The following is a 20,398-nucleotide window of genomic DNA, read 5'->3' as shown; positions in this document are numbered from 1 at the left end:
ACTTCTCTCAACATTACCACCCTCAGGTGAACTTGTCATTTCAGAAATCTGTGAAAGATTTTGCTTTGGGAACTGCAAGAATAATTTTTTCCCTGATGGGCCTGGGAGAAAAGTATGAGTCCATCTTATCTGAATTGAAGAAAAGGACTCCAGAGCTATAAGTGAAAAATGTGGACAATGTACTTGAAAAAAATGAATGAGAAACTCCTCACTGTCTTTTCAGCAGAACAAAATTAATTAGACATGACAGTATTCAATTTTGGGGTAGCGATAAGGTCAGGAACCTATGTTTGGGCTGGGGTTGTGGCTCAGTGGTAGAGCTCATGCCTGGCATGTGTGCAGCACTGGATTCAATTCTCAGCACCACATATACATAAACAAATAAAATAAAGGTCCATTGAAAAATTGTTATTTATACTCAATATTTGGCTTTTGATTCTTTTTTTTAAAAAAGTTCTTATCTGAAACAACAGATAATTCTGGAAGTTGGGAGCAATTGAAGTCTGACTGGCTAAACTGTCTAGTAAATAGTAGTTAGAGAAAGGGTGTGATGTGATTTCTAATATGCCTATTTTTTAAATGACCTAATATCACTAGAAAGTATCTATTTGAGTTTTCATGTATTTAAATATCAAAACGTGATTTTGAAAGGATAAAAGTTTTAGGAAGTAAAATCATGGTTAAAACTTGTGATCCTGATGTCAATAGGTACAATGATGTATCTTGTGTTTTATATTTATTATTTAAGTCTAGTGGTTACAATAGTAAAGGTAGAAAATACCAATTAAAACAATTATCAGAAACTTAAAAATTTCTCTGTGTTGTTCAGTTTCTCATCTCATTGACAAGAACAACTTAGAGGAGCCAAAGTTGATTTGTGTTCCTGGATTCAGAGGTTTACTCTATGGTTGGTGGACTCTGTGGCTTTGGGCCTGAGATGATGCAGAACATTATGGTAGAAAGGCCTAGTGCAGAGAAGTTGGTAAACTCATGACAGCTGGGAAGCGGAGATAGTAATGTGGCACTAGGGACAAAATATAAATTTCAGAGTCATGACCCAAGTGACCTTCTTCCTCCAGCCACACCCTACCTGCCTACAGTTAGTATTTAGTTCAGTAGTCCTTTCAAATTATTAATCCATTAAGTGAGTAAATCCACTGATTTAGCTTATACTTCTCATAATCTAATAATTTCAATTCTGATCATTCCTGCATTGTCTCACACATTTGTTTTAGGGGGACACCTCATATCCAAGCCATAACAAGCTCTCATAAATTTCCCCAATTCTAATGTTTTCCTCCTGTATTTATGCATATGTGATTTAACCAATCTAATCCTAATAGTATATGGTAACCTATTTTTGTTTCTATATTAGTTTTCCACTTAATAGTACATCATAAGTAGGTTTCCATTGTTCCAGTACTATTGCATACTGTGGATGAGCCAAAGAAATTTAATTGGTTTTCTGTTATTTAACAATTAAGGCTTCAAAAATATTTATATACATCTGTGTACCATGGTTTTCATATAAATTTCAAGTATCTTTTCAATACGTTGTTTTTGACAGCAAAGGACACGTTTGTACATTTTTTATGTTTCTGAATTTTTATGAATTCATACATATGTATGTTTTCTTTGAATATTCTGCAATTCCTGAAATGCTCAAAAGAGACTTCTGTGTGTTTACTATTTCTCTAAATGTGTCATCCATTTCATAGGGCATGCGTCAGATAGTAGTTTCTTTTGGGGATATGACATTTAGTGTGTATGCACTTTTTTATTGCAGAAGGCTCATTCTGGTGTAATTGAGGTATGAATGCTGCATATTTTCCTGAATGGGAAGGCATACATATTGGTAGGCATTGTATCAGTGCTGCAGATTTTTTAACATGTAATTTTGTTTCCCAGAGAAAAGATCATAAGTTATATTTTCTGAAATAAGTGCTATGTTTTCTATTTTGAACACCAAACACCTTGAGACCAAATAAACATAAATAAAAGATTTAGAAAGAAGCAGAGAGGAATATTGTGACAATTTATTTGCTATTAATGAGCGCACAGTTCTCTGTAAAATAATCGTGTTAACCAGTACACTGGCCTTCCTGCATCATCAACATTTCCTTAATAGTCTGTCCAGCAATGCTGTATTAAAGATAGCACTAAAGAAATTAGAGTCAGCTCCTAAAGCTGAAATGTTTACATCCTACAAAGTCCTTAAAAAATAAAATGATAAAAACAAGCTTCCATTCCTTTGATCATGCTACTGGATGAAAGGAGCGTGTGGCTGTAAATAAATTTCCTTCTCTTGAACAAACATTCGAGGAGAAGATCATAATGTCTCCACAGCTAGTTCCTTGTGGATCCACATTTGTGCCCTTTCCATGGTTTCAGCCATCAATATCTGATTCAAGGAAAAGGTAATGTAGGGTAACTCTTCTACCGAGGTTGCTAACTGTTATACCAAGGATTGATATGAAGCAAACAAGGTTTGAATGCTTTTGTTTACATGGATATTTAATTGTTCCTTACTTAATTGTTTCTCCAAGATGGAGTACTTTTAATAATCCATAGTTGTAATGAGCTTATATTGCATGCTTTAAATATATTTATTTAATGGTCAACAAGATATATATTGTTAAAACTCTTTAGCATTAGTAATATTCAATTCAACAGTTTCTTTTTAATGTACTCTAAAATAAATGAGTACATAGTATACTCTTAAATTATAAAGTTTCTCTAATTCGAAATAATGTCTTTTCTCTCACATTATTATTAAAATGGGAAGTATTTATGTTACATTCAACATTTGTTCTAAAACACTAATCAATCACATTATTTATTTTAGGATACATATTCAAAGTTAAATATTTATGTATAGTATAATTGTAGCATGAAGCAACCTCATGCCTAATCATATCATGTCTGACTTTCTAAGCTCTTGGATGGCTTGGGTAACTTTGTCTCAAAATGCCTGCTTCTGCTCCTTTTATCAGTATGTTTCAGGCCAGGCTGCCAGCATTGCAGATGGGGTTGTTATAAATACATTGATGTCACCAGTCAAGGGAATAATTCTACCTAATGAGCAAGAGAAGTGCTAACCAATTTGTATTACTGACAAACAGTCATAAGCCAGCAAGAAGGAAACTCCCACAAAAGATAAATTCCTATTCCACCAATGACTGTGGTTTTTATGATCAACCCTTAAAACTAAAATGCTTCTTCCTTAAATGGACTATGTTAAAGTAAGTGTTTGGGTAATAATCCATAATGATTATCGATTTATTGCATCTTACTGGTTTCTGGTCAGTTATATCTACTTTGGCTTGTATATCATTGGAAAATAAGAAATCACTGCCTGTCATTTCTATTTGATATTTACTTGAACACTTCTAAAAGAACTGAGGAAAGGGATCACATAATTTGTTTTGCAACTGAAATGACAGTTTGGAATTTTCTATTATGTTCAGAAGAAATCATAGAATAATAAGATTTTAGTATCTAAAGGCCATTTCTCAATCTTTGTAAATACTTAGTCCTACTCAGGGTTGTAATATTGAAGGTAAATTGTCTATTCAGAGTACCTCTACATCTGATTCCAACTTTCTAGCCTATACTGTCATGTAAAATCAAAAGGACTAGTCAGTCTATAGATTTACAAGGGCAAAAAAGAAGACAACAAATTAAGAAACTAAAGATAAAATGAGATTTTTTTAAATGTAAAAAGCATGTGCTTGTAACTTTTTATCTGGAAGTAGTTATAGTAGACTTGGTCATTCTCCTAAAGAAGCGGTTATGGGGATTATGATCAGTGGCAAGATGGCTCTTCTTCCACTATTGGACATTAGCCTTTTTTTTTTTTTTTTAAGCTTTTACAAAGTAGTGAATTGGAATTCACTGAGACTAAGAAAGTTTGAAAGTTGAGAGGAAGGAGGAATGGCAGGAGAAATTTGGTTCATTTTCAGAAGTCACAATGAAAGATCCAGAGATGTTCTGTCCTTGTTCTGTCAGTGGATAAAAGAAGGACACCTCTATTCAAATTTCTTATCTATACTGGGCTTGAGTTTCCTATGAACAAAATTTAGTTCTAATGGATGCCTTGAGTAGAAGGAAGACCTTGAATCTTCACATTTGCAGGAGTAAAGTGTAAGAAATGGGGAAGTGAGTCTTCAAAATGCTTTTTATTTTTATTGTAAAGTTGTACTTCTTTTGATCCCAGATCATGACTTACTAGAAAGGTGATCTTGGGCAATGTGTTGAACTTCCTTAACCTCACCAATTTCATCTGTATGAGGATAATGATTCTTAGTGCAAAGAATTTTTGTAATGTTAAATGAAAGAAAAATCATGCTGGTGTACAGCAGCCATGTATTTAAAATGCTATAATCTACATGGCTACCTGTAATAGTATGTATTATTGATTACTATAATACAAGTCCTCTTTGGAAGTGAAAATTTTCATTTTAATTAAATATTTCTCATTGTTAATATTAGTTATTTGGGATTTTTCCCCTTTCATTTCAACTTGACCCTATATATCAACTTTCTGCATGATTTCAGTTTCCTATATGATTAGGATAAAGTGGTTGGGCTAGGTAATTTTTGATGATACATGAGTAGAAAAACAGAATAATTTTTGAATAGTTTTTGAACTCCAACTTGAACTTTTTAATGTCCACTGCTGAACCAAAGAAATATCTTTAGTGTTTGCTGATTACAGCAAGAAATGAATTATTTTTAATGCATTCTAAAAAATATGTAGTAGGTTCCTTCATGTGCACCAGTAAGTATGCTTCACAATTGTTTAAACTAATGGGAATTTTTAAATTTGTAACTTTATATTTATTATTTAAAGGAAAGTTTCTGAGTAATTATCCATATATTCTTCATATGCTAGAAACATATACTACTTTCATGGAACACATGCTGATTCACAAGTAGAATAAGGGTTTCCTATTAATATTGTTCTCCATGAAAGAAATTCAAGCAGCTTTTAAAGTACTTGAAACTGTAAAGATAGTGGCCTCATTTTCTGAAAGTTTATTTGATTGTTAATATCTTTCATTCTATGTTACTGTGTTTTGCTATTGTTATCATTTAAGTGTGAAAAATTCTGAACACATTTCTGTTCATTTTACCTAATTTTATGGTGATATGATGCATCTATATTTGCACTTTCAGTCTTTGTTTTGCTAACATCTTATACTTAATTTCTGAAGCCATTAAATAACTCCTCATAAATGGTATGAGATCTACCCTTTTCTATTAAAATGAATGAAAGAGATATTTTGTTATTTTAAATAGACTTTGGCTTCTTAAATAATGACTTTTGAGGAATATACTATAGAATCAGTGCAATGAACATGATGTAAATGTGTAGGAGACAGTTTATGATTTCATTTGAGGAACAGATATGAACACATGAACCCATCCAAATAACACTATGTGGTAGGTCCTAAGGGTCAGAGTAAGTGATGCTTTAAGGACAGTCATGAATCACATAAGGATCGGGACATTTTCAGAGTAATGCATTATTAGGCAATATCATCTTCTTGCAAACAACTTAGAATGTGCTTACACAGTCTAAGATTGCTCTGACATCACTGGACAATATAAATGTATGGGTCTACTACAGTGTATGCCATCCTTGATTGGCCAAAACATTGCTAGGTGGCACATGATTTACATAATATATGAACACACATCACTGTCGATTTGAATGTTCATATATATTCATATATATTCACGTATGTTCATATGTATGGCATCTAGAATATAGGAATATAAAGATTTTGCTTAATATTAAGAATAAATCTTTATATGACCTGGATGAGCATCATTATTTTGCATCACAAATCTTTCATGAACATTTGAAACACTGACATTAAATGATATAACATTATTTTGGTCACCTCACTTGTAGCGTTTTAGGAAATATGAAGAATTATCATAGAACATGATGGTAATGAAAATATAATTTTTATTTGCATTATCCTCAGCGTGAATCAGTTATTTTGCACTGATGAATATTCATTCTCTCAATTTAGGTAACAATTTATAACTTCTTTTGTAAGAGAGACAGTCTCTTTATGCTGCCAAGCCTAACCCTGAACTCCTAAGCTCAAGTGATCCTCCTGCCTCCTCTCAGCCTGTCTACTAACTGGGACTACAGGCATACACCCTTGTTCCTGACACTTGATTTCTCTCTGCAAAATTACATTTTTTCCTGTAATCTCAGTCCATGTGCCTTAGATTCATCCTGTATTTAACCCTGTCCATGTCCCAAATTTGAGACTGAAGAAATAGACTACAATTATTCATGTATAAAATTATTTAAAATATTTTACAAAATTACCTTCAGACTATGTGTATAAGGTATATAGGAAACACAAATAAATTTCTTGTTTTAACTTCCTTCCCATTCCCAAGGTATCCTGTGACATACATGCAAATATTCCAAAATGCAAAAAGTATCAGGGATCTGAGTTCCAGCATTTCAGATAAGAGAAACTCAACCTATATTTAAATATAACACATACATTTATTTGAATATTTGAGTATGTTTACATAGTATACATTTTTAGTCACATTTTATCCATAATTTGTATAAAGTAAGATAATTATTCTGAGAATATCAGTAAGGAATGCATTTCTTTTTCCATGATGCTTCTCCCACACAGAATATACTACTGCTTCCTTTGGTGGATTATTGAGGAGATGTTGCAGGACATTTGTAGTAATTCCAAATAAGCCCCAATATTAGTATGTATCAAGAAGGGATGACTGAACATTAGAAAAAAATGTTTAGACATATGGATGCTTGTCACTGTGATTTTAAAAGTTACAAATAGGGAGAAGAGGAAAAGGCAACCTGCATACAACACTCAGTAAAAGTACTGAGATTGAAGAATACCGAATAAGTATATCTGGCACCATGTTACGTTCTGAGAACACAAGCAAAATGAACAAACAGGCACAGTTCCTGCCCTCACAGTTTTAGATCCAAGTAAATCCATTACTGGCAGCTTTGAAGAGACACACAGCAAGAAACATGCCCTCAAATCAACTCTTGATAAGGCTCTTAGTTGGATGTTATTAATGATGCATTTTTGTCTATTTTTGCTCATTATTCTTTCAAAGCACTAAGCTAAGCTGCTTCTACTTTGCTTAAGGAAAATATACATTTTCAAATTGAAAATAGCTAAATTAGTAATTATATAAATATAGCTCTTTTTCCTTCTTCATACTGATGAGTTTTACATCCTATGGCATCCCATTAGTTATTTGATCTCTAAGGTCCAATTGAAGAATATAGACAATAAAACAGCAATTGCATTATATTGTAATATTGTGAATGGAAGGGGCCCAATAAGCAAGTAAACGTGCCATTTAATTAATACTTGGGTGAAGAAGAAGAAGGTTCCCAAGGCATAAAAAATGAGAGGTAAAGGGAGCAGGGTAGGTCTGGAAGAAAGATGCAAGAAAGTTTAGTTAATTCAGTTGTTGTTCATTTTTCTTAATGACCAGCTGAATTTTTTTTTATTGGAAATTGATATGATAAAGAAGTCTGGTTGAGAAAATAAAGAGGTACGATGGTAAGCTAGAGTATTCATATCATCCATAACAAATCAGAAGCATGAATTCTCAAATTAACAAATGTGTTCTCCCTTTGCAGCAAGGTTATTTGGGAGTTTCTGTTTCCCAGCATAGATGCCAGATGGCAGTTTCCACAGATTGTCAGCCCCTGCATGCTGATAGTTGTCGACTTTGTATGCTAACAGGGTGTTAGATGTAACCACTGCAGAGTAACTTTTAATTCCATATATATTAGTGAGCATCCCCTATGTTTGAAGTACTGGACATAAAATTTTAAGCGAAAATGGGTATTTCTTTAGTGAAGTTTGACTTTTAATGAGGCTTAAAGAAGAGAATGGCATTCCAGGAGAAAAGCCAAAGAAAAGTCTGCTATTGTCATACAATCATGGTATAGAAGGCACAAAGAATTACAGAAATATATTTATATTAGATCTTGTATTGTTATTTTTCAGAGAAGATTTCGGTCCTTTCAAGCCCAAAAGTTATATAAAAGAAAGAGTCTGTACTGACTATCCAGAAGTACTACAAAGCATATCTTAAAGGAAAGATTGAGTGCACCAACTGCTTACAGAAACGAGCTGCAGCCATTCAACTACAGGCAGCTTTCAGGAGAATGAAGGCTCGGAATTTATACAGACAAATTAGAGCTGCTTATGTTTTGCAATCATATTGGTGGATGCGACAGGATAAACTTAGATTTTTAAACCTTAAGAAGATTGTTATCAGATTGCAGGCACTCCTAAGAAAACACCAGCAATTACGGAAATATAAGAGAAAGCAGCCATTATAATTCAGACTCATTTCTGAGCTTAATTTCATCCAGGAAAGTTTTAGCAACTTATCAGAGAACAGGTTCTGCTGTCGTTGTTCTACAGTCTGCGTATAGAGGGATGCAAGCCAGGAAAACATTTATTCATATCTTAACATCTATTATAAAGATTAAATCATATTATCATGATTGTATTTCCAGAAAGAAATTTGTGAGTCTAAAAAATGCTACAATAAAGTTGCAGTCAGTTGTCAAGATGAAACAAGCATGTAAACAATATTTACTTTTAAGAGAAGCTGTACTATTAATCCAGCAGTAGTACCATACACAAAAAAAATGGCTGCATGAAAGAGACAAGAATATGTGCACATAGGTGAATCTTGTATCAAATTGCAAGCTTTTGTTAGAGGATACCTGGTCAGAAAGCAGATAAGATTGCAAAGAAAAGCTGCTGTTTTGCTGCAATCTTATTTCAGAATGAGAAGGATGCGGCAGCACTACCTGAAAACTTTTAAAGCAGTTGTTGTCATTCAGAATTACTATCGTGCATACAAAGTACAAGTCAATCAGAGGAAGAACTTCTTGCAAGTCAAAAGAGCAGCTACTTGTTTGCAAGCAGTCTACAGAGGTTACAAAGTATGCAGACTATTGAAACAACAATCTCTAGCGGCTCTTAAAATTCAAACTGTATTATTAAATGAAAACTTCAATTCTTCATCATAAATTGAAGAATTTTGGTTATTATTTTGTATATGAACTGCAATGTGATATTAATCATCAGTACCAATTTTCTGATAAACTAAACTCAAGAATCTGCTTAAATACAGCATTTTCATAATCCAAATATCCTATTTTGCCTTGTCATAAGAGAGATATAACTTTTTAGTCAGTAAAGACCAAGCTAAAACATTTAATTAAACATTAAACTGAAAGTAGCTGAAAAATTTAATACTGTAATATTTATTTTAGAATATCAGTAAGCATTTTATCTTCATATCTTTTAGTATTCAAATTTAATATTGGTTTGTGACTGGGCAACTATCTATATGCATATTTTAAAGCTTGCCCAAAATATTTGGTTACACAGCTTTTTCACCCCAGTCTACATAAGAAAGAGCTTTTAAAATCTAAAGTGAATAACAGTAGCCTCCACTTTAAAATAGTACAATTAATAATACTACAAATTAACATTTGAACATTTCACTTGCTAACCTCCCTAAATTACTTGAGCTTTTCAAACTTCATGCTCAATTGAAAAGCAAATATAATAACATTAACTTCTTTACTGCCTATTATGAGAATTAAATGATCTAATGCTCCATGAAATGCCCAGCATAGAATAATGTTCAAGGAATTTAAATAATCATTTTGTTATTTACTTCCATAACTTTACGAGAGAAATGGAGGCATAGAAATGAGTCAAATATAAGGAGCAAATATATACATGAAACTACTGCAAAACCTTTGTTTTCCATTTAAAAAGAAACAAATGCTGCTATTAAACAACGGAGACAGAAATTACAGGGAGCTCTTCAATAGAAAACAGTGTGTCTATTCCTCTTTACTATGGATGTCAACAGGATAACAGTAGCAGATAATCATTCAGTGATGTACAATGAGTAGCTGTAAATTTGTCCAGTCCTTTGAAAATTCTGCAAGTCCCCACTGGTATGAAAGTGGAAATTCAGGTGGTCAGAGAAGGCTCCAAAAGAGAAGAGTTAGGCAACTGGCAAGTAAACCCATAATCTTTACTATTTAGAAAGAGTAATCATGCTGAGGTTTGTTGACCTTTGGAAAGTTCACTATCATCATTTACAGAAACTGATGACAAATTCTTGGTAAAAGAGCAAGGGATAAAAAAAAAGAAGAAAAAGTTAGCACTGTTTCTACTCCAGAATATTAATATTAGGGTAGTGACTTAGTTTAAAGAATTAGTTATCACTAAGATTACTTGAATGAAAAAAATTTCATTAATAACTGTATGCAAATAAATATGTTTGTATATCCACTGTGTATATATTTATATAGTTCAATGAACTCTGTAAAAATTAGTATACCATCACATAGAAATATTTTAAGACTGAAATGTTAAAATATAAATTTTTTTTATAAAAATTCCCAGTAAGACTTTCTCTTTTTATATTACTTTACAGACACTCACAATCAACAATATTATAGGTATATAATTTTATGTGACTTGAACATTTTATATTTAATAAAGGTTAAATATACCTATCTTTAAAATCCTATGTGTTTTAGCAACCAAAGAATTCATGCTATATATAGTATGGCATGAATTCTTTGGTTGCTAAAATACATATATATGAATATATTAATAAAATAAATTGGTGGGACCAGGAAGATGGCGGCGAGGGGAGTGCATTACCCCCGTGTGCTGCTTCACTGTGTGGGAGTATGACAAGTCAGGACGGCTAAAGGATATCTTGTTAGGAATTTCCAGCAATAGTGGGGTGCTCCGGAACCTGGAGGAAGGATTTCCATCGCACGAGGATCGGCTACGGGGACTCAAACGCGAGAGGTTTGTCGCACGGAGGGTAACTGCTTATTCAGCAAATCGCCCCGCGGCTAGAGTCTGCAGTGTGCGCTGGGATAGAGACGCAGGGTTACAGCGCTGCAGTTTCTGCCAGCCGCGCAAGCACCGTACTCAGGGCTGAATTCTGGGTTCCAGACGGGGGAAGGAAGCGGTCCTTCTCGGTTCTACACACCGGTCAGTCCACAGAGGAGGCCAGCAGCCACCATCTTGGTAAACTGACGTCACGTCCCCTGTTTTCGACTGACCGCAACTCATTCAGCCATAGATCAGGTAATTCCAGGCTACAATTCGCCTGTGGCTTGCAAACAGATTGCTAGGGTTCTGCGCCTGGGTGCTTCTAAGAACCTGAGCCTATCGGAGCGAACGCCGAGCGCGGGGCGCCCGAGTTCCGGCTCCCGGAACCGCCCCGCGGAGGCTGCTTCATGAACCCTGCTCCTATCAGAGCATACAACAAGCACTAAGCAGCCGAACTCCGGCTCCCGGAACTGAGCCCGCGGGGACTGCTTCTTGGAGCTTACACTTATAGGAGCTTACACCGAGCACGGAGCGGCCGAGTTCCGGCTCCCGGAACTTCCCTAGACCGGGGCTAGGAGCCCGCGGAAACTGCTTCTCCGTACGGGTCCTGCTGACGGCCGGTCAGGACTCACCCGTTGCTTTGGTTGCCCGGCAAGGGGAACGAAATGCTGCCATTCGCATAGGATACCAACATGGCAGAGATCTGATGTCAGCAGAAAGCGGCGGAGGAGAGAACTTCATCAATTCCAGCGGTGACATAAGCAGTTGGTCTCCTGGTAGGGGGGGTGAGGCACAGACACCCGAGTCTCCTCAATTTGTCGTTGAGCCAGAGGGGAGAAGCCGGGCCGCTGCCAGCGCCCGGAGCAGGCCCAGCGGCTCGCCAGCGTGGTGACCGTGTGGCCCCAATTGGAGAGGAGGCGGAGCGGAGCCACCACTCGCACCCGCAAGGTGGGCAGACCCGCGACCCAGTGGTACATGGGCGTGGTAGGAGGGGCAGGGCAGAGCCGCCGTTCGCGCTTGCAAGGTAAACAGACCTGTGACAGCCGGGCGGGTCAGGCCCAGTGGCCTGCCAGTGTGGTACACATGTCACCCCAACTGGAGTAGGGGCAGAGCAGATCCTTCTCCCACGCCCGGATCAGGCCCTGCCGGTGTGGTGGTCACGTGACCCCAATTGGAGTGGGGGCGGAGCGGAACCGCCACCCGTGCCCGCAGGGTGAGCAGACCAGTGATCAAACTGCAGATCAGACCCAGGGGTCTGCAGGCGTGGTAGGAGGGGCAGGGCAGATCCGCTGCCCGCGCCTCCAAGGTAGGCAGACCTACAACAGACCGGCGGATCAGGCCCAGGAGCCTGCCGGCGTGGTACAAACACCACCCTAATTGGAGTAGTGGCAGAGCAGAGTCGCCGCCCGTGCCAGGAACAGGCCCAGCGTCCTGCAGGCGGGGTAGTCACGACACCCCATTTGGAGTAGGGGCAGAGTAGAACCGCCGCCCGCGTCTGCAGGGTAGGCAAACCTGCAACCGACTGGCGGATCAGGCCCGGTGGCCTGCCGGCGTGGTACACTCGTCACCCCAATTGGAGTAGGGGCAGAACAGAGCCGCCGCCAGCTCCCAGAACAGGCCCAGTGACCTGCCGGCGTGGTAGCCACGACACCCCAATTGGAATAAGGAGAGAGCAGAGCCGCCGCCCGCACCTGCAGGAAAGATACGCAAGCAGTATGAAAAGACAAGGAAAGAAAGGACCACAAGCAATGCAGGTCAACGCAACTTTAGAAGAGGTAACAGCTGCAGCAGATGGAATGTCAGATAAAGAATTCAGGATATACATGCTTCAGATGATCTGGAGTATCAAGGAAGACATTAAACAGCAAAATCAGACAATGAAAGATCACTTCGACAACGAATTACGCAAACAAATCCAGGAAGCAAAGGATCAACTATACAGGGAGATAGAGGTTATAAAAAACAAACAATCAGAAATCCTAGAAATGCAGGAAGCAATAAACCAACTTAAAAACTCAATGGAGAATACTACCAGCAGAGTAGAACACTTAGAAGATAGAACATCAGACAATGAAGACAAAGTATTTCAACTGGAAAAGAACATAGACAGCTCAGCAAGACTGTTAAGAAACCATGAGCAGAACATCCAAGAAATATGGGATAACATTAAGAGACCAAACTTAAGAGTCATTGGGATACAGGAAGGTACAGAGCTCCAAACCAAAGGAATGAGCAGTCTATTCAATGAAATAATACGAGAAAACTTCCCAGACTTGAAGAATGAGACAGAATCCCAAATCCTAGAAGCCTACAGGACGCCGAATGTGCAAAATCATAAGAGATCCACACCTAGACACATTATAATGAAGATGCCCAACATACAGAATAAGGAGAGAATTTTAAAAGCTACAAGAGAAAGGAAGCAGATTACATTTAGGGGTAAGCCAATCAGGATAACAGCTGATCTTTCAACACAGACTCTGAAAGCTAGAAGATCCTGGAATAACATATTTCAAACACTGAAAGAAAATGGGTTCCAACCAAGAATTGTGTATCCAGCGAAATTAAGCTTCAGGATGGAAGATGAAATTAAAACCTTCCACGATAAACAAAAGTTTAAAGAATTCGCAGCTAGAAAACCATCTCTTCAAAACATCCTCGCCAAAGCATTACAGGAAGAGGAAATGGAAAATAACAATGAAAACCAACAGTGGGAGGTAGGACAGTAAAGGGGGGGGAAATAATCAAAGAGGAAAACAAACCATGTTTAGTAACAGAAATAAACAAATATGGCTGGAAGAACAACCCATATCTCAATAATAACCCTAAATGTTAATGGCTTAAACTCACCAATTAAGAGACACAGGCTAGTAGAATGGATCACAAAACAAGACCCAACAATATGCTGCCTACAGGAGACGCATTTGATAGGAAAAGACATACATAGGCTGAAGGTGAAAGGTTGGGAAAAATCATATCACTCATATGGACTTCGGAAACAAGCAGGAGTGTCCATACTCATATCAAATAAAATAGATTTCAAGCCAAAGTTAATCAAAAGGGATAAAGAGGGACACTACATACTGCTTAAGGGAACCATACACCAACAAGACATAACAATCATAAATATTTATGCCCCAAACAATGGTGCAGCTATGTTCGTCAAACAAACTCTTCTCAAGTTCAAGAGTCTAATAGACCACCATACCATAATCATGGGAGACTTCAACACACCTCTCTCGCCACTGGACAGATCTTCCAAACAAAAGTTGAATAAGGAAACTATAGAACTCAATAACACTATTAATAACCTAGACCTAATTGACATATATAGAGTATACCACCCAACATCAAGCAGTTACACTTTTTTCTCAGCAGCACATGGATCCTTCTCAAAAATAGATCATATATTATGTCACAGGGCAACTCTTAGACAATATAAAGGAGTAGAGATAATACCATGCATCTTATCTGATCATAATGGAATGAAACTGAAAATCAACGATAAAAGAAGGAAGGAAAAAGCATACATCACTTGGAGAATGAACAATAGGTTACTGAATGATCAATGGGTTATAGAAGACATCAAGGAGGAAATTAAAAAATTCTTAGAGATAAATGAAAACACAGACACAACATATCGGAATCTATGGGACACATTGAAAGCAGTTCTAAGAGGAAAATTCATTGCTTGGAGTTCATTCCTTAAAAAAAGAAAAAACCAACAAATAAATGATCTCATACTTCATCTCAAAATCCTTGAAAAAGAAGAGCAAAACAACAGCAAAAGAAGTAGAAGGCAAGAAATAATTAAAATCAGAGCTGAAATTAATGAAATCGAAACAAAAGAAACAATTGAAAAAATTGACAAAACTAAAAGTTGGTTCTTTGAAAAAATAAACAAAATCGACAGACCCTTAGCGATGCTAGCGAAGAGAAGAAGAGAGAGAACTCAAATTACTAGCATACGGGATGAAAAAGGCAATATCACAACAGACACTTCAGAAATACAGAAGATAATCAAAAACTATTTTGAATCCTTATACTCCAATAAATTAGAAGATAGTGAAGGCATAGATAAATTTCTTAAGTCATATGATCTGCCCAGATTGAGTCAGGAGGATATAGACAACCTAAACAGACCAATATCAATTGAGGAAATAGAAGAAACCATCAAAAGACTACCAACTAAGAAAAGCCCAGGACCGGATGGGTATACAGCAGAGTTTTACAAAACCTTTAAAGAGGAACTAATACCAATACTTTTCAAGCTACTTCAGGAAATAGAAAAAGAGGGAGAACTTCCAAATTCATTCTACGAGGCCAACATCACCCTGATACCTAAACCAGACAAAGACACTTCAAAGAAAGAAAACTACAGACCAATATCTCTAATGAACCTAGATGCAAAAATCCTCAATAAAATTCTGGCGAATCGGATACAAAAACATATCAAAAAAATTGTACACCATGATCAAGTAGGATTCATCCCTGGGATGCAAGGCTGGTTCAATATACGGAAATCAATAAATGTTATTCACCACATCAATAGACTTAAAAATAAGAACCATATGATCATCTCGATAGATGCGGAAAAAGCATTCGACAAAGTACAGCATCCCTTTATGTTCAAAACTCTAGAAAAACTAGGGATAACAGGAACATACCTCAATATTGTAAAAGCAATCTATGCTAAGCCTCAGGCTAGCATCATTCTGAATGGAGAAAAACTGAAGGCATTCCCTCTAAAATCTGGAACAAGACAGGGATGCCCTCTCTCTCCACTTCTGTTCAACATAGTTCTCGAAACACTGGCCAGAGCAATTAGACAGACGAAAGAAATTAAAGGCATCAAAATAGGAAAAGAAGAACTTAAATTATCACTATTTGCAGATGATATGATTCTATACCTAGCAGACCCAAAAGGCTCTACAAAGAAACTATTAGAGCTAATAAATGAATTCAGCAAAGTGGCAGGATATAAAATCAACACGCATAAATCAAAGGCATTCCTGTATATCAGCGACAAATCCTCTGAAATGGAAATGAGGACAACCACTCCATTCACAATATCTTCAAAAAAAATAAAATACTTGGGAATCAACCTAACAAAAGAGGTGAAAGACTTATACAATGAAAACTACAGAACCCTAAAGAGAGAAATAGAAGAAGATCTTAGAAGATGGAAAAATATACCCTGTTCATGGATAGGCAGAACTAACATCATCAAAATGGCGATATTACCAAAAGTTCTCTATAGGTTTAATGCAATGCCAATCAAAATCCCAACGGCATTTCTTGTAGAAATAGAGAAAGCAATCATGAAATTCATATGGAAAAATAAAAGACCCAGAATAGCAAAAACAATGCTAAGCAGGAAGTGTGAATCAGGCGGTATAGCGATACCAGACTTCAAACTATACTACAGAGCAATAGTAACAAAAACAGCATGGTACTGGTACCAAAACAGGCGGGTGGACCAATGGTACAGAATAGAGGACACAGAAACCAATCCACAAAACTACAACTATCTTATATTTGATAAAGGGGCTAAAAGCATGCAATGGAGGAAGGATAGCATCTTCAACAAATGGTGCTGGGAAAACTGGAAATCCATATGCAACAAAATGAAACTGAATCCCTTTCTCTCGCCATGCACAAAAGTTAATTCAAAATGGATCAAGGAGCTTGATATCAAATCAGAGACACGCCGTCTGATAGAAGAAAAAGTTGGCTACGATCTACATACTGTGGGGTCGGGCTCCAAATTCCTCAATAGGACACCCATAGCACAAAAGTTAATAACTAGAATCAACAAATGGGACTTACTCAAACTAAAAAGTTTTTTCTCAGCAAAAGAAACAATAAGAGAGGTAAATAGGGAGCCTACACCCTGGGAACAAATCTTTACTCCTCACACTTCAGATAGAGCCCTAATATCCAGAGTATACAAAGAACTCAAAAAATTAGACAATAAGAGAACAAACAACCCAATCAACAAATGGGCCAAGGACCTGAACAGACACTTCTCAGAGGAGGACATACAGTCAATCAACAAGTACATGAAAAAATGCTCACCATCTCTAGCTGTCAGAGAAATGCAAATCAAAACCACCCTAAGATACCATCTCACTCCAGTAAGATTGGCAGCCATTATGAAGTCAAACAACAACAAGTGCTGGCGAGGATGTGGGGAAAAGGGTACACTTGTACATTGCTGGTGGGACTGCAAATTGGTGCAGCCAATTTGGAAAGCAGTATGGAGATTTCTTGGAAAGCTGGGAATGGAGCCACCATTTGACCCAGCTATTCCCCTTCTTGGTCTATTCCCTAAAGACCTAAAAAGAGCATGCTACAGGGACACTGCTACATCGATGTTCATAGCAGCACAATTCACAATAGCAAGACTGTGGAACCAACCTAGATGCCCTTCAATAGACGAATGGATAAAAAAAATGTGGCATTTATACACAATGGAGTATTACTCTGCATTAAAAAATGACAAAATCATAGAATTTACAGGGAAATGGATGGCATTAGAGCAGATTATGCTAAGTGAAGCTAGCCAATCCCTAAAAAACAAATGCCAAATGTCTTCTTTGATATAAGGAGAGTAACTAAGAACAGAGTAGGGACGAAGAGCAGGAGAAGAAGATTAACATTTAACAGGGATGAGAGGTGGGAGGGAAAGGGAGAGAGAAGGGAAATTGCATGGTAATGGAAGGAGACCCTCAGGGTTATACAGTGGAGGGGGTAGAGAGAGAGGAGGGGAGGGGAGGGGAGAGGTGGGGAGGGGGGAGGGTGGAGGATGGGAAAGGCAGCGGAGCACAACAGACACTAGTATGGCAATTTGTAAATCAATGGATGTGAAACTGATGTGATTCTGCTATCTGTGTATGGGGTGAGGGGGGGAGTTCATAACCCACTTGAATCAAAGTGTGGAATATGATATGTCAAGAAATTTGTAATGTTTTGAACAACCCACAATAAAAAAAATTAAAAAAAAAATAAATAAATAAAATAAATTATTTGGTTGCTAATATACTAATTTGCTAATTTGGTTGCTAATATGTATATATATATATGTGTGTGTGTATATATATATATACACACACACATATATATATGCACCTTATTTAATTTGGTTTTTTATGAATACCCATTGATTTTAATATTTATCTTAAACAGCACTATCATAGAGTAAAAATTCTTTGGAGATTTTATTGAATAGTACTATTGAAGTTTTTTTCTGAAATTAAAGTACTATACATTTAAATTGTGCAGAGTAGAGGTCAGTCAAATACATACTTAAATGTCTACTCAAAACTTAATTACTATGAATATTCACCAGAAAATTAGGGAAATATCCTTGGCAAATTCACATTCTTGAGTAATTCAATAATTGTGGTTAAAAGGTTGAATATATGACTAGAAATGTATGAAATAAATATAGATCTTAAAATTAATGTTTTGATTGCTTTTAAAGCAATAGTCACTGATTTTTGGATATGGCCTATGAATATCAGGGGTTAAAGGAAATGACTAATGGTGACATAAAGTAAGGAATATTAGGAAAACTTTGGGAAAGGGAAGAATAGAAAATTATTTCATATTTTGACTTTTGAATTTAACATTCCTGTTAAATGCACATGCCCAATACTTTTAGACTTTGTATTTTATTAATATATGCCTGTGATAAGCCATTCTTATACCTTTAAATTTATACCTGACTTGATTGTAACTTGCTCACAGTTTTCATCTATCCAGCTCTAAAAAAGCAGTAATATGCATTTGCTATTAAAATTTTTATTATTTAATAAAAAATATAAATGAGACATTATTGATATAATTACACTCATACTATCCTTAGGTAAGTAATTGTGATAAGTACCCTTTATTTATTTATGATTTGTTGTGTTTTAGTTTTTAACTAAATACATTTTTACTTCTAGTTTGAAAATTTATTGCTTTAGGATTTTTATGTTTTTATATCCATTAGTTTTATTTAAGCTGGGTCTGTAGTTCTGCATTGCAAATGTAAAACCAATTTGACAGCATATATTAAACAGATTCAAAGTTGTGCAGTCAAATACTTTGACATCTCTAGCTTAAGCATACTTTTTTATCAAAGGATTTTTTCAGATCCTTTTAATAAATGAATGTTCATTGCAATTAATTTTCAGAGTATTTACCAAATATAGCTAAAAAGGTTTTGGTCTTGAGGTATTATCTCAAATGATTGTTATTTTATAAACTAAACTATGAAAACTTGAGCCCATGGTGTATGCTTTGTCAGTGTTTTAGAGTCATTGAATAAAAAACGGTACTTGGATAATTTTGACCTTTGTCCATGTCCTGTACTATCGGACTCTGCTGAATGAATTTAACAGTGAAAAATTTCAGGCCCTGAAATGTTTGTTGTTAAAGATGATCAAAATATACAACTTAAAATGCAACATTTTATAAGCACTCCATCTCTCTCCTTCATCTCAATTTAATACTAATTAATACCCCTAGTGAGCCTTTTTGGCCTGACCTGACAGATCACAAGAATTAACATGTTTCACTCATGACTCCTTGGACTTTACGAACTTACACAAATCTAAAACTAAAGCACTTTTGACAAGTACAGATTACAAATTCAGCCCACAGGAGCCATACTGAGCACAGGATAAGCACAGAAGTTTTGCTACACTGCTTACATAGAACTGGGAGAACAGAACAGATTTGTTCATAGGTACTGCAATTATTTGAAATATGGATCACCAAACTGAGCACGCCATATGGAAAGGAAGACTCAGAATTGAAACTCGTTTAAAAAACTTAAACCTCCACTTTTTTTTTGTTAAGTAGAATACTGTTTAAATCTCATTAAGAACAATCTTAGTTTTTTTAAAAAAAGAACTATTCAAACACCTATACAAAATTCTCATCCATATTAACTGAAAAAGGAATAGGCTTCACTGTACAATAATATTTAGAACCATGATATGTATCATACCAGTCATTTAATTTTTGGTTATCCAATCAAATAAAAAGAAAGCATCCATTTACTAAGTCTCATTTTAACTAAATATTCTTTCTTTGAGAAAAGTTAACTCCTAAAATTATGTATTGTTTATTTTTATATTCATACTTGCACATGTAATTTGTTTAATCTATTTCCCCAGTCTCTTCCATTTTTCTCCCTTCTTTCCTCCCCAGATCCTCTTGCCATAATATAGTAATCGCCCTACTATTATTAGTAGTAGTGGTAACAGTATTTTAATTAATGCATTTTTAATACACATAAGAAATTCATTGTGGTATATATGGAAATGAACATAGTGTAATTTGGTAGATTTCATTCCTCAGTACTTCCCCATGGTGTCCCTTCCTCCCTCCCTCTGGATCCCTTCCCTCTACTGTATTGGGCTCCCTTCTGTTTTCTTGAGACTTTATCCTCCTTTATTTTCCTCTCTTTCTCA

The 20,398-nt window shown here is 36.2% G+C and overlaps 1 long non-coding RNA gene across 1 annotated transcript; it reads right to left on the bottom strand.

Annotated features, from left to right (window-relative positions):
* Positions 1 to 3,807: 3,807 nt before the first annotated feature.
* On the bottom strand, positions 3,808 to 9,445 carry LOC125614844. Its single transcript, XR_007345399.1, has 2 exons — positions 6,531 to 9,445; positions 3,808 to 6,061 (listed from the first exon to the last, which is right to left on the bottom strand). It is a non-coding gene; the product is annotated as an uncharacterized LOC125614844 (long non-coding RNA).
* Positions 9,446 to 20,398: the final 10,953 nt, after the last annotated feature.

Source organism: Marmota marmota, unplaced genomic scaffold (genome assembly GCF_001458135.2).
Source record: "Marmota marmota marmota unplaced genomic scaffold, marMar, whole genome shotgun sequence".
NCBI classification, from domain to species: Eukaryota; Metazoa; Chordata; class Mammalia; order Rodentia; family Sciuridae; genus Marmota; species Marmota marmota.
This window is presented reverse-complemented; position numbering and strand designations above follow the sequence as displayed.